Here is a 16159-nt window from a genome sequence, read left to right on the forward strand (position 1 = left end):
ACTAAACAGGAAGTAGAGGCTGTCAGAGGAAGATGTGCATATGGATAAATGTCACAGTTATACATTGATATTTTTGCAGCCTATGTTGATGTGTGTGTATCCATATTTCCACCCAAAAAAAAAAAAACCCAAAAGGGCAACATATGGTTACTTTTCTTTCCCCCCCAAAATTCAACATACTCTGATTTAGCCTTCCTATATTGTCACCAGACAGTTTAGAAGATGCTTTCGGATTGAGTAGAATAATGAGCTTGGTAGTAGAATTGCTCTCTCCCCTACCCCATTCTGTCTTTTCCTAAACTCTCTATTAATTCCTCCACCCCATTCCTCTTTGATGACAAACTAGCTGGGACTTTGCAAAAGTAGATTTTCTAAAAGGATATCTACTTAGAAGTCTTGGCTGCTGGTCATCGAACTAGCAGAAAATTCAGGCATTGTGTCATTTGTGAATATGTAAAAAATATTTGGAGTCATCAAACTACTGCGGAGAGGATTGACTTTTACTTCTTTGGGGAATGGAAGAATAGTTATAGAAGTGGTAATAAACAATACACTTGACTGGTTGTTTGATGACATGTTTAACTTGAAAATCTATTGAAGCTATTGTACTATGTGCAGGTAAGATGTGAGTAATGAGATGGGTGAGGGAAACACTGAAAATAAGAGACTTGGTGACAGAATGCACGAGGGAGGATGAGTGGGTGAATGAACTAAAATTCACATCTACACCAAAAGCACTCTGATATTTTGTGAAATTTTTCCTACAATTCTCAGGAGATTTCTACAAATGTCAGAAATGCCATTGCTCATCCATTAGACTGAAACAGATAACTGAAAAATAGAAAGCCTACATAAACTTCTGACTGTATCTTTACCAAACATTTAGAAATCATAACATACATGTTGAAAAAAAAAGCTCAGGAAAAAATACACATTGAACTCTAAGACTTAACAATCTGTGTACCTACTTTAAAGTTGTTTTAAAAGAGGAAAATAGTTAGGATGTGTTGGTGCTGTCGGAAGCCCAGACACCTAATATTCCTTACTTGTCCTTCTCTCTTAGTTTTCTCTTACTTGCTATCTATTTTGTTCATTAGCATCTCTGCTGTTTAATGGTAGAAAGGAGAAAAAAAGTTTATTTTTTTGCTGTTAATTAAGTGACTTAATATTTGATTAGGAAGAAGTTTGGATGAAATTAGGATTTCAGTTCTTCATGCCACCTTTGCATTTTGATTCCAGGGAAAATGAGAATTGGTGAGCTCTGTGCCAAATAGATGGATTATATTTCTATTAAATAAGCACCCTAATGTTCTAAATTCATCTTACCACAAATAGTTTAAAACGAATCCATGTATTTAGTGCCTTATTTCACACTGTAAACATGTGAAACGTGCATAGATTAATCTAATAGTCCACATACAACACAAGCATAATCCTGACATCATAATCTTTTAAAATATCTGTAAATCTAAAAGTAGGTGAAAGTATCATGCCAAAAAAATAAGAGCTCATGTATTTGTTTCATACAAGTGGACACAGCATCTCAGTTCTCAAGCATAAATCAGTTTTATAACTGGAAAGAACCTAAACAGTTTCAGCCTCCCTCTGCATAATTATTTGGTTATTCATAATATTTGGCAATCTAGAGTTCTCCAGGCAATTTTTCATTCTGCTCAATGTCAGTAACAGAAACAAAAATTAATTCAGTATTAGTTCAATTAAACAGACAGCATCTGTATGTCTTCCATGGTCTCAGTTTCTAGGGGGCAGTCCTTATTTTTTGTTGTTTTGGATCAGGTCCCTTCACTGGGTCCAACAGCTGGGTGCCTAGGACATCATTTCATTTTTCTGTGCTGTTGTGGTGGCAGTTTCCTGCTTCTGCCAAAATCTAACTCAACTCACTTTCTGTTATTCATCTCTTCAGCTTCTCTAGGATCTTTACAAGTAGTTTGCTATATTAAATTCTCTGTTTCCAACTGAACCCTGACTGATGCATTTGGCAATAATAATAACTTTTGGTTATTGACAGGTAATAGCAATGAGCATTGGGGTCCTAGAAAATACTCAGGTGGAGTCAGGCACAGTATTTTTTTGTGTTTATTTGTTTTTAATTTTCAATCCAGTTTAGACGTACAATATACAATATGATACAATACGATACAATAATGTGCCTACAATGTCAAACTGGTGTAAAAACTTATAAATACAGGCTTGGCCCGCCCTCCCTCCCTCCCTTCCTCTCTTTCTCCTACTTTTTCTCTCTGTCTCTTTCTCTCTGTCTCTTTTTTTATGGAGTCTCTCTCTGTTGCCCAGGCTGGAGTGCAATGGCACAATCTCAGCTCACCGTAGCCTCTGCCTCCCTTTACGTCAAATAATTTTCCTGCCTCAGTCTACCGAGTAGCTGAGACTGCATGCATGCGCCACCATGCCTGGCTAATTTTTGTATTTTTAGTAGAGACAAGGTTTCACCATGTTGGCAGACTGCTCTCACACTCCTGACCTCAGGTGATCCACCTGCCTTGGCCTCCCAAAGTGCTGGGATTACAGGCATGAGCCACTGTGCCCAGCGTTGGCTTTCACTTTCTAAATTCATCTTGTACTAGAGTAGCCACACACAATTCAAGGACCACTGCTGGTTCACAGACAGCTCTTTGAGTAGCACTAGCCAAATGGAGAGCTAGAAAAGAAAACTACTCTGCAGATTAGAAAAATATGTGGAAGTTAGAGATAAAAATTCTAGAGTCACTGGCAAATCAGTAGTAGTTGAAAACATGGAACTGGAAAACCAAACAACCAACAGGGAGAGGCATTGGGCAGATAGAAGCAGGCTAAGGGCAGAGGGTCAGCAAACATCGTACTCTGGCCAGTGGCAAGCAGGTACTCTGCAGAAGTAAGGACTACAGGTGAGAACTGAGATAACACAGGGAGAAGAGATGCACAGCTCCCAAGCATGGCATTCCGGTGCCTTGAGGGTGGGCTCCTGGCCGTGCATGCCTCACAGAAGCACTCAGTTCAGTATGCCCTGCTGATTATGGCCGCCAGAGAAACGTCTTACTCATTTTAGAAAGAAGTTCATCAAAACAGTTAACATAAAAGGGTTGGGGCAATTTACTTGGAAAACTCAGTCATGAAGAACACTGCCTTAAGATGATGATACGGATGAATCTGAGCAGCATCCAAGTCGTTGGATAGAACTTTCTGTGGTGATGGGGACATTTATTTGTGCGGCCCAAAGGCAGCCATCAGCTGCCTGTGGCTGCAGAGTACTTGAAAAGTAGCCAGTGCGGCTGAGAAACTTGCAATTTATTCACATTTACAATATAAAGTTTTTAATTCAATGAATTTAAATTAAATGTAATGAGGCTAGATGCAGTGGTTCACTCCTATAATATCAGCAGTTTGGGAGGTCAAGGCAAGTGGATCGCATGAACCTGGAAGGTGGAGGTTGCAGTGAGTTGAGATTGTGCCATTGTACTCCATCCTGGGTGACAAGAGCTAAACTCCATCTCAAAAAAATTTTTAATTAATTAATTAATTTAATTTAATTAATATAAATTCCATAAAAGTTTAATTCATTTAAACTTAAATAGCCTCCTGTGACTACTGACTCTCTTATTGCATAGATAATTTGTGAGATTCATTGGCAAGTTAGGCTTATAGTAAAGATCTTTAGGCTTTGGCTCATAAAGATCAGCCTTTAAGTCCTCTAATCACTAACACTGTGACCTTGGATTTATCTCTTTTCTGGGCCTGAACTTCTTGTTCATAAAATGGGAATCAATACTATTTATATTTAGGGCCGTTGTGACCACTGAAAATAAAACATGTAAACTGTTAGCACAGAGTTTCAATAAATGGCAGTTGTTAGTATTAAATGATGGAGGTCCGTATTCAAGAGCATAATTCAATTGTTTTGATTTTCTGACCACCAGCCTGAACAAGAACTATGCTGAGAGGCAAGCAGCATGAGGGAACCCCCAGGGGCTGTTGCCCAGGATGGAGTGGAGTGGCCTCTTAGTCCAGCAACTAACAATACTTTTCTGTTTAGTGATTCTTTTATCTCAGCCTTGCTGTGAGCTGCCTTTTTTCAGTGTGATTACTTCTAGCAAATCCGCCCACTCCTCATAAGGTGCATTCCTCGCTGCTTTTTTCTATTTCCTCAGAACTATGGTTGTTAAGGGGAAAAGACAAATTGAGTTTGTTCAATCAATAAGTTTAATTTTACATAAAAATTCTAATTCAATGAAGTCTGATCTGAGGGCTGAGGCTTTCCCAAGTCTTTTTCTGTGGAATTGAGAGCACAAATTCACAGACCTTATTTACATTAGCCCTGCCAGATTTGCTACAATCTCTTGGGTAGATCTTAAAAAAAAAAAAAAGGCCAGGCGCAGTGGCTCAAGCCTGTAATCCCAGCACTTTGGGAGGCTGAGGCGGGTGGATCACAAGGTCAAGAGATCAAGACCATCCTGGTCAACAAGGTGAAACCCTGTCTCTACTAAAAATACAAAAAATTAGCTGGGCATGGTGGCGCATGCCTGTAATCCCAGCTACTCAGGAGGCTGAGGCAGGAGAATTGCCTGAACCCAGGAGGCAGAGGTTGCAGTAAGCCAAGATCGTGCCATTGCACTCCAGCCTGGGTAACAAGAGCTAAACTCTGTCTAAAAAAAAAAAAAAAAAAAATGCTTGTCTGTCCTCCCTCAACCTAGAGACCTGGCATTTGTTGGGAGTACTACAGGTGATTCTGTTTCATGGTCTGAAAACCTCTGATGTATGCCATGATTTCAGGGGGATCTGTGGACAGATAGGGTGGTCTGACTGACCCTAAGTTAATTAAGGGACTGTTGTACCACTCTTGGGCAAGATAATGTGTACAAGCATCCCATTGATCCAATACAGGCATGCTGGGGGTACTCTGGATATTTGATTGACATTTTCCATGGCATAGCCAATCACTGGAACAAGTGCCACTTGGAGCTGGGCCTGGATTCCGGAACTCTTTTTTATTTTTACTGTTTAACTTTCCCCCCAAGCTGCTTTGGTTGTCTTGTTTTCAGAGATGGTTTACTTCCTTGTACTCTCCTTTTGTGAAGCTTGCATCTATTTATGATATATTATTATTCAGCTCACAGGCTTTTATACATTTAAAGTTTCACTAGTTGTTGACACGACTTAGGTACATACCTACCTGGAGAAAGACTAGTGAAAACTCTGAACTCATGTCTTTTCAGTTTCACATTTTCTTTCTTTTTTTTCCTAGAGATGAGGTTTCATCATATTGGTCAGGCTGGTCTCGAACTCCTGACCTCCCAAAGTGCTGGGATTACAGGCATGAGCCAATGTGCCTGGCATAACCAATCTCACATTTTCCCATAAGAAACCATTCTGGCGGTCAGAGCAGTAGGGCTAATAACTGCATGTCCTTAGGCTCCCTCCCTTGCTAGGAGTAGTCCCACTGTCCGCAGTGACCTGTGAGTAATGATTAAATTAAATACTGATTCATATATGGGTGCTTGTTTGGGTACTAGCCAAATGTTGTTACATACTTTTGGAGACAGAAATCTCTGTGAAACAAAAGAATCGCAAGCCTAGGCTAATGGCTCACTTCTGAAGAATAAACAACATAATAAAATTCCAGCAGAAACAACTAATTTCAACATTTCCTGAAAATTTGTAGCAGGCCTTAGCGTTTTCAGTCCCCAAGATAAGAAAACTATGTCCTAAATCTGCAACCATCAAGGATTATGACAGCATGTTGTATTGGCGTAATTGATAAGACAAGATATTTACTGAAATATTCCAGCATAAATGTTTTATTGTGTTCTCTCTGGCTCTTTAACCACATCTTTTATTGGTTTTTGGTTTTGGTGAGGACAATTTGGGGCCATTAAATCTATAATGGGCAGTAGTAAAACCCTAAATGAGAACCTTAATAATAAGAGTTAGGGCTTCCTACTAAGTGAACACCTTGGCAGATACTTTATTTATCAAGAAGTAGATTAGGCAATAGAAAAGCTAAAACTTGGCAGGGTGCAGTGGCTCACGACTATAATCCCAGCACTTTGGGAGGCCAAGGTGGGTGGATCACCTGAGGTCAGGAGTTTGAGACCAGCCTGGCCAACATGGCAAAACCCTGTTTCTACCAAAAATACAAAAATTAGCTGACCATAGTGATGTGCGCCTGTAATCTCAGCTACTGGGGAGGCTGAGGCAGGAGGATCACTGAACCCAGGAGTTGGAGGTTGCAGTGAGCTGAGATCATGCCACTGTCCTCCAGCCTGGGTGAGAGAGTAAGACACCATCACAAAAAAAAAAAAAAAAAAAAAAAAAAGAGAGAGAGAGAGAATAGAAAAGCTAAACTCATTGGTTGCATTCATGATTTTCAAAGCATGGATCATAGGGGAATCTTTTATGACTTTTTAAGTGAGTTTTTTTGAAAGAAACAACTCAAAATGGCATAGTAAGAAAGACAATGTATTGGTGCATTCCGTCAGAAGTTTAGGGATTTGACTGGTTTTAGAGGTGGTTACCTACAGATGGTCATTGATGTCATCAGTGTTCTTTTCTACCTCCATTGCTTAGCGTGGCTTTTTTTCTGCTTTTGTTTTATTCTCCAGTACCTTGACTCCAGCTGCTGTACTCTTGTATGATAAGGTCTCAGGAGCTGTCCTGTCAGTCAGGGAAAGGACCCCCCCTTTTTTGTTCCCAGAGGATATTCTAATTGGCTGGCCTGGGTCATATCCCTCACAATGTCAGGAAGGTCTGTGGGCTAGTCACACCCAATGGGAGGGGAAAATTCCTAAAAGGAAGGGATTGGGGCAAAGAAGTGAAAAAAGAAAAGTGTACTTGAGAGGGAGAGAAGTTGGTTCCATTTGCTATGGGAATGGTGAAAAATAATTTCTTTCTGCTGTTATGTGACTTTTGGAGTGAATGCAGACCACAACCTAATCTGTGATCAGGAGGAATGCATTAGTATGCCAAAGGAAAGTTCCATTTAAATCCCAGTATCATGTCACTTTCTTAAAATGGTAGTCTTTTAAATAGTAAAAATTTTTATCATAGAAGTCTAAGTTTTATTTAGTTGGCAACTTAACTATTATGAAACAATAGGTTCATTGAATTGAAGCACAATTCAAATATAAACGATCTTTCTGAGAAAATGAGATAAATGCAATTGTGTTTTCAGTGTACTAGAGATTAAAAAGAAATACTTGCTAAATATTTTCTAGAAGAAACAATTATTTTGTGAGTCCGTAACCCATTTAAATTCATTTTGATAAAGATGGATTTTATCTTTTAGAGTTTGCAATAGCAAGGCTAAATTACAATGTGTTTAGTCTTCCTAAAACTATCCCTCTCCTGAAACGACGAAGTTACTAGGCAAATCTAAGTAGAAAGTATTCTCAAATAACATATTAGGCGATTAAAAATGATGCACCCCAAAACGCTCCATTTTAAAACATCAACCGGCCCACATTTCAGAGGTAGTACATTTTTATTCTTTACTATTTTCTCCAAACATTTTTTTTGAAGCCTTAAAAATGCCTTCAGAAATGAAGTTAGGACGCCCCGTCTGAGTATATGAAAGTAAACAGAAAACGTCAGGCACCAAAACGTTTGGATGGCTTGACAACCAGGTGGGGTTATTTCATTCAAGACACAGGCTCTAGGTCTCAAGTGCTGAGCGGATCTGCGCTGGGGTGGCAGTCCGAGATCCAGAGAGATCACCGGATGGGAGCGGGGTGGGGGTGCTGGCGTGAGGATGAGGGTGGGAGTGGGGGGGGGAATTGGGGGCGCCGACGGAGTGGAGTGGGGGTGGGTCAGGGGTAGGGTGGGTAACGGTAGCGGGCTGGAGATGTGGGGAGAGAGGCAGGGCTTGGAGTGGAGGTGCAAGAGGGGTGGGGACCCGGAAGGTGGAGTGGGGGCGGGATGGAGGCGGGGCGGGGCTCTCGAGGGGCGTGTGCACTCGCTCAGGGACACGCGCTCTCGGCCCCAGCAACTGGCTCCAAGTTCCCTCCCTCGTTCTCCGGCGAAGCCTGCCTCAGCCCTCCCAGTCGGCGCAGACCGGACCATCGCGGCCGCCGCCAGCGGGGCCCGTTCCGCCAGCCCCGCCAGCCCCGCCCGCGGCCCCGCGGCAGCAACCGCGAGGACTCGGCCGCCTCTACAACCCGCTCTCGGCCCTCCGCCCTTAGCGGGCCCGGGCTCTCCCTCCTCGCAGTCCTCGGGAGCCTGGCGCCCGGCTCGGGCCGCACGGCCAGGGACTGAGGTGCGCGGCCCAGGTAAGAGTGGGCCGTGGGGGCCGGGAGGGGGACTGCTGGGCCGGGGTTGGGATTCGGGTTCAGTGGTCGCGCCGCGCCCCGGCTACGGACAATGCGGGAGCTGCGCGCGGCCGGCTCTTCGCCTGCAGCTTCTCCGCCCGGGCAGGGTCGCCGTTCAGCCCGGCCTCACCGGCCCAGGCGGACCCCGGTCGGCTTTCTGGCCCGCCGGGGGAGGCGCTGCGCCGCTGCCTGCCCCGCTCCCCCTCTGCGCTCGGCTTGGCTGCGCGTCCCGGACTCGGCTAGGAGGTCGGGCACGGGGCCGGGGTTGGAGCCAGGGCGGGGGAAGCTGGCCGCGCTGCGGAGCGGAGGTGGGCTCCGAAAGCGCGCCTGCCGGATGCTGCTGGAGGAGTGGGACTACCAGGGATGAGGACTCCATTAAGCCGCAGCTCCTTGAATGGTCTCTAATCTCAGTGTTAAATACTTTGGGAGTATCAATACCATCTAATCCTTGGCTGGGAATTATTGCAAGAAATGTAGATTCTGAGGTTCCAAAAGTTTGTTTTTGGTTACCCCTTCCAGCTCCTCCCTTGGCCTCAATTGTCTCTATTTTCTTTGAAAGCATACAGATTTGAAATAGAATTAAATTGTCCTTGGCTCACTCATGCCTCCATCACCCAGAGGAGCTCATAACTTGGCAACAAAGCCCATGCAGGCTGTGTGAAGCCCCGAAGCCTGCTGCCCAGCCTGGTGCCCTCCTATTGTTTAGAGCTGGAGCTGTACAGTGTAAATGGCAGTGACAGGTCTCCCCTAAGCTGGCTCCTGGGGAAGGAAGGGAGATAACTTTGCAGTGCTCTTAAATTACTCTGGAAAGTGGAAAGAAAACACCTGGTGCCCGGCTTTTTAACCCTTTCAAGTTATGATTCAGATTCATTGAGACACACACACACACACACTCACACCCAGAAAAGTGCAGGCTTTCTTTCCTGCCAAAAAATAGGCAAACTCTGGGTTCTTCCTCACAGCCAGTTTATGTCCTGTGCAAAATCTGGCACACATCTGTGACAACATTGCACTGCTGGTGTTATGAGGATTGCAAACTGGTCTGTTTCTCAAAAGGGAATATGATAGTAGAATAAGCATTTTTGCAATATGAATAGTGGGACTTCCATTTTCCTTATTTCCTTTGTTGGTGAAGAAGTTATTTATTTAGTATTTCCCCCCCAATTTACACGTAGTCATTTCTGGAAGGATACTTGTATTAATTTCTTGTGCTCATTTTTGTGACATCACAACCCCTGGTTATTCAGATAAGCTATTTATTACGCATAGTTGTTCTAAAATAAGGGTGAGTTAATGGTAAACTAGAATCCTTCGCTCATAACATCCCATTGGTTTACCCTACGGTATTTAATCTGCAGTGTTACTATAGGCTGTATACCATAAAGTCGCTAATTCAACAGAGGTAGTGGTGCCTTGTCAACTTGATAATCTATAAAGTGATTAGAACTGTGCCTTACATATAGTTCTAGGTGTCAGATAATATTACTTTTAATTTTTCTTATCAAGCTATGTGTTTCTTTCTGTTTGGAAAATGGTTGTTTTGATTTTTAAAATTCTGCTTTGTTAGATCATGATCTATTTTAAGCCTGTGGTTTAATTTTAGATCAGGGCTGAAGTTGGGTTGTTGTTTTGCCTATGACTGACAAGCTGCCCTATGTATCCATATGCATGGTAAGGGTTGATTGAATTCATCTTATATAGTGGATTTCTAAGGGAAGGACCACAGTCTTGAATCTAGTTGTGCCCTGGTGCCTTTCATAAGGAGACCTGGTTGTCCTTAAAAGGCTAATTGTTCAAAGAGAAGCCTAGACATTAGGGAAAACCTGGGCTCTGAACCCCATCTCTGACCTCCTCTGCACTCCCTTGTTCTCTAGGTTTAGAATCCTACTTCCAATTCCCAGTTGAAAGAACCATTGGTACAGCAGAGTTAAGTAACTCCCGCTGTGTTAAAACATAATGAAAGATAAACATGTCTGCTATATATACATCAACAATAGCATATAATTCTTATTCATGCTTTAAAATCTTTAGAGCAGGATTTATAACCTAATTAGCTCAGATAAGAAAACTCACTTATTTAAAACTACTTACTTGCCACTTATTTAAAACTGCTTATTTGTCATGTGTTAGTAACCAACGATTGTGTTTGCTGTTTAGATATTTTAAATGATTGGCAGGAGTTTACTCTCATTTCATGTCCTCCCTTCCCCTTTAACATTGAAGTAACTTTTTCAAAGTTATTATTTTAAATAACTTAGCCAAGCGAAGGTATGGTATTAACTGTTGGGGCCCTGCAGAAGCAAAACTGCTGTAGGCACAGTAGCTTGGCAGTAGATGGCGCTGTGGACAAGGCTGCTGAAGGAAGCACTTGGATGGTTTAGTAGAATCCCAGGGATTAATTTAGCAATCTCATTGTTTGCTCCCCCCAAAACATACTCTTACCAACCAGACACTATCCAGCATTCTTTTTGAGAATATGGTTTGCTTTTAAACTTGTTCTTTATATGTTCAACATGTGTAGACCGTTTACCATTTTTCTCTCTGAAAGCGATAGCATTTTAGGTGCTAGACAAACATTGCTTGCAAAAATATTATTAGTCAACTATTTATTTTATTTTATTTTCCCACACTAGAGTCAGATTGATCAGCTGAGCCTAGAGGATTTCCAACTAATTTGACCTTTTTTTCATACTTAACTTTTTAGGAGAGAGAAACAAATGATCAGAAACCTACTTGCATCTTGAATTTAGTTAAGAAAACAACTTCCTAGGGCCAATTCCAGTTTACTTTGATTTGCATCATTCTTCTGGCTCCTGGTGTGATGCAATGAGAGTTGATATTCAGGATGAAGACCGAAGTTTTGCAAAGTCATGACTCAGCCAAGAAAAATACATTCATTCCATTCAGTACAGACACCAAGACAAGATAGTACACTCAGAAAAAGGATTTCTGGTTCATAATAACAGTTATCTCCAAGGGCTGGCTCTGGGACCAGCAAAGTCTTCAATGATTGATGGTGGGTGCATCTCTCCTCTAAGACACCGTAGGTACTGTTATACCCTTTCTATAATACAAGTGAAGGGAAGTGACTTTTCTGAGTCACATAGCTAATATGTAGCAAGGTGTGTGTGTCTCCAGACCCTATGGATCTTTCTCTCATGCCAGGAGGAATAACTTCTGCCTTGTACATTCAACTGCTGAAGGTATTTGTTCCATATCTTCTTTTCAGGTTTGATGTCAACAAATCTCATAACTCATTGACATACTTTGAATTTTGTGCTTAGCATCTGATTATCAAAGAGTCTAAAATGAGAAAAAGTATGCCACTTTCAATTTTCAGAGGAAACCTTTTAAGATTTCACAATACCTTGTTAAAGACTGCTTGTTTAAGGAGGGTTGAGGAGAGAGATGGCACATTTAACGTCTTTGAACTATGTAGCCTCTGATAAAAATGTCTTAGATTTAGAAGTAATAAAGAATGTTGGGTTGGTTTTTGGCTTCGTTGCTCAGGTGATCTGGGAGCAGCACAGCTCCCCCTATGCCCAGTGACTTCTTTCCCTTGGGTTAGAGGGAGGCATATTACTTTTGATCACATAAGTATATCAGAGGGGATTATGATGATTTCAGAAACATTGAATCAAATCCTCATTCTGTATATTCATTTATTTTATTTTATACCATAGGCAGAGCCTAATCTAATTTTTTAAAATGGTGATTTTTTTTTGGACTGAAAACATAGAAATGCAAAAATATAATATTTGGGAATTATTCAGAAGAAAATACATATTATAACCAAAGTGTTTATCAGAGAAACTAAATGCAGCATTGACTTTAGACTTTTAAAGGATAAATTATGAGATGATTTGCGTGAAAGATTTTGGGGAATAGTTGTAGGAAACTTAGTTTTTTATTCTTTGTGAATGTTATCATCCAAAAGATTACAGATAATTAAGATACACACAAGGCTTCTCCACTGTTGGATAATTCTTTTTCATCCTGTTTTAAAAACAACCTAGTTTGTTTCTGAATGCTCCTTTTGTAATATAAAGTTAATGAACTTAAATCATGGATATGTCATTTTGACATACTTGATTTCCTTCTACTTATGGGAAGAAGGGATTGAGTGAGATTTTTGCATTTGTTCACATTTTACGGTTTGCCTCATAAGGAAACACCCATAAGAACCTGACATTCAAAGACAGAAGCCTTGTTTTTGTTGTTGTTGTTGTTGTTTTAAAGGAAACTTTAGTAGGTGAAGCAAAGTTTCAAAGTATGTTTGGTGATAAAAATAGTGAACATGTGGATGATTAAACAGTTTTAAACTGGCATTAAATCTGGGACTTTAAAATTGTAAACACTTTAAAGAGAAGCTCAAAAATGAATACCTAAGCAAAAGGAAACAGTATGTCATTTGGCGGACAGGTTTCTGGAGAATTTGAAGAATTCTGTGGTATGTTTTATACATCAGGGCAAGATCAATGGGTTTTGAAATTGTCCGGTTCCAGATAAGGCTTTTAAAAATACAATTCACAGGAATATGGGAAAGTTTTTAGTAGTTGTGTTATCATGCAAACCATTATTTTTCTCACAGTCCCATTAGAAATTTATTTCATCTTTTTAATTTTCTTTTTTCAGAGGAATCGCAGATAGGCTTCAAAACAATCATTCTCACCAGTGAATTTTTTTGTCCCATTTATAAATAAAAAATAAATAATTATGCAAAAGAACATAGTTTACTAAGTTCCTCTGCTATGATGATTATGTTAAATAGATATTGATAGAGGACTTATTGTGTGCCAAGCACTTTGAATAAACACTGGTCAGGAAAGACAAGTTTCCTTCCTCTTTGAGGCCTTATTGTGTAAAGTGGGAAAATAGATAATAAATTAAATGAATAAATGAAAAGCGGACTTAAGGCAATAGTAAGTGCAGTCAAGAGTGGGGACCACTTTTCCATCTGGGTTGGGTGGTCTGGGAGGGCTTCACTGAGGGCTTTAGAGCTGACTTCAGTGTAAAGAAGGCAACCGGACAGACACGTTGGCTCACACCTGTAATCCCAGCACTTTGGGAGGCTAACGTGGGTGGATCATAAGTTTAGGAGTTTGAGACCAGCCTGGCCAACATAGTGAAACCCCATCCCTACTAAAAATACAAAAAGTTAGCTGGGCGTGGTGGAGGGCTCCTGTAATTCCAGCTACTTGGAGGCCGAGGCAGGAGAATTGCTTAAACCTGGGAGGCGAAGATTGTAGTGAGCTGAGATTGCACCATTGCATGCCAGCCCAGGCGACAGTGCAAGACTCGGTCTCAAAAAAGAAAAAAAAAAAGGCAACCTCTGCAAGGTCTCAGGGCATTGAGGATGGCCCATGCAAAGGCCCTGTGAGAGGCAAAACCTGCTCTTGTGAGGAACAAGAAATAGCAGCAAAGGAACGAGGTCAACAGGGCCTTATGGACCACAGGGGAGTTGGGGTGGGAGGTGGGTGTTTCCATTTAGGTTTGAGTGTAGTGGGAACTGCCAGAGGATATGACGCAAGGAGGGCCAGGCTCTAATTTGCAGATTTGGGAACTCACTCTGCCTGCTTGTGGAGAACAGAGCCTTTGTTTAGAGTAGAAGCAGGGAGTCAGTTACAAAGCTGTGGTGACCAGTGCCACTGGACTGGAAGGAAGACGGAGGAGGGGAGGGAACCAATTGTGTGCAGGACTCTGAATTTCTCCTCCCCTAAAACATCATTGATTTAGATTAGAGATACATCATTATTTTCCGTATCACTGAGCAAGAAAACGCACTGCCAGTTAAACTGCGACACCCCATCCATTGTGATATGAGTCCTCATTTCAGCATTGAAATGAAAAAGAGGTGTGCTAGAATCAATGCTCATAATATATTCCGGACATCATGCTGAGATGACGTACCGATTTATTTGGATCTGTACCTGAATGATACAGGCAAATCCTACATTTGGAATTATCTGCAGAGTGAAGTCATATGTCTTGAAATTGCCTACCTCAACCCTGGAAATTGAGGTAGGAAACCGTGTCCAGTGTAAACGGTCTTTCTGATACTTAACAAAGATATAAAGGTGGCATTTATTTGATTTGCCTCAAAACGCACCATAGACTGTTGGTGTGACAGAGTGCTGGGAAAGCCCAGATTTGCTCTATTAATTCAGAGTGTGGGCAGTGTCTGTGACTGTCCCTGAACTTGGGCAAATCTGGGAATTATAAGCTTCGTTTCTGTTACACCACTGGGAGCAGGGTTGTGTGGGGGTTTGGTGATGACTGTGTGGATCCCAGGCCAAAAGATTAGCTGTGGGCCAGCTGGCAGAGAGGCCTTCCAGGGAGCTGAATCTGTCTGGGTGCGAAGACTGGATCTGTGTGAGGTCCAACAAGTTACTGAGGCTTCTGGAACCTCAGTTTCCTTATCTGTAAAATGGGGAATGAGTACACTACTTTCTCGAATTGTCGTGAGAGATAATAAGATGGTGCTTGCAAAATGCTGAGCACTCCATCGAGGTTAGTTGCTATCATGTGTTTCTGTTTCATGGATTTCATATCTTGTTTCAACTGCCTTGCATGTTATCATCATGTGGGTCACAGGACAAAAGTCACTTTTTCAGAGACTCATCCTGATGGCTGAAGCTAAAACAGCTGCTTCTCCAGCTACCCTCTTCTTTCTTGTCCTATTTTATTTTATTCACAGCCCTTATTTGTACTTGAAATTGTGTAATTTGTTTACATGTTGAAGGTGCATATACCCAAATTCAAAGGGGCTCTATGATGTCAACTGCTGTGTGCATCGTGTATAGAGCTGTGCCTGGCCACATGGCATGGCCTGGAGACAGATTCCCTGAGTGGAGTGTGAGTTCATAGTGCTGATGATGAGATCCCTGTGCTCTAAGACTTTGAAATCCTGGCTAAAATGCCTAACCTCAGCAGGATTTTTCTCTCAACTTTGTTTTTTGTGCTGTGAGATGACTGGCTTTCCAGTTGGAGTATATAAACTTGAGATCCACCAGGCAGGTTTTGAGCAGCCTTTGATAGCTTATTTGGGAGGAGAGGAAGAGTTTGTATTTGGAAGCATGGGCTTCTACGTGTAGTAGTACATTGGTATGGTTTGAATGTGTCCCCCAAAAACCCTTATGTTGGAAACTTAATGCTTGATGCAACAGTGTTAAGAGGTGGGTCTTTTGAGAGGGAATTAGGCCCTCATGAATGGATTAATGATGATAAAAGGGCTTGAGCGTTCTCTTGCTCTCTCTTGGCCTCTCTTTGCCCTTCCCCTGTGGGATGACGCAGCAATAAGGCCCTTGGCAGATGCTGGCACCTTGATACTGGATTTCTCAGTCTCCAGAACTATGAGAAATACATTTCTTTTCTTTATAGATTACCCAGTCTGGGATATTCTGTTATAGCAACACAAAACAGACTAAGGCAGAAACACTTGTTTTCCTCTGGTTTATCAGAAGGTATCACCAGCTTGTTCTTCAAACTAAATGTCACCTGCGGCCTAACTAATGCCAGCTTCCAGGCACCTAACTTACTATAGAAAAATAATAGGGGAAAACCTGATAAGGAAATGGAACCATTGTAAAAATGACGGATGCTTGGTAAACTGTGCTCTGGCCACATAGTTAAAACAAGGTGAATTGAGAGGTTCCTTGCACAGTTGACTGAGTTGGGAATTTTTTAAAAATTCCTTTAATCTATCCCTAGCCTGTGTCCTTTCAAATGATCATTAATTGGAATGTTGTGATTTTAAAATCAGATTTTTTTTCCCAATAAATTTTGTTCTTGTTTAGTGACCATGAGAGAAGAAGAGAAATCATTGTGTGGGTTGTTAATAGGAC

At 41.6% G+C, this 16159-nt stretch overlaps 1 protein-coding gene across 6 annotated transcripts in view; it reads left to right on the top strand.

Moving 5' to 3' along the window:
• Positions 1-8049: 8049 nt before the first annotated feature.
• The window catches only part of FAM110B (family with sequence similarity 110 member B), a 147191-nt gene continuing 139081 nt past the window's right edge, over positions 8050-16159 (top strand). For all 6 annotated transcript variants that reach the window (XM_078353563.1, XM_078353564.1, XM_035277421.3 and 3 more), the window contains exon 1: positions 8050-8276. The gene's annotated coding sequence lies outside the window, so the exon portion shown is untranslated. The remainder of the gene's footprint in view (positions 8277-16159) is intronic.

This window comes from Callithrix jacchus, chromosome 16, assembly GCF_049354715.1.
Source record: "Callithrix jacchus isolate 240 chromosome 16, calJac240_pri, whole genome shotgun sequence".
NCBI lineage: Eukaryota > Metazoa > Chordata > Mammalia > Primates > Cebidae > Callithrix > Callithrix jacchus.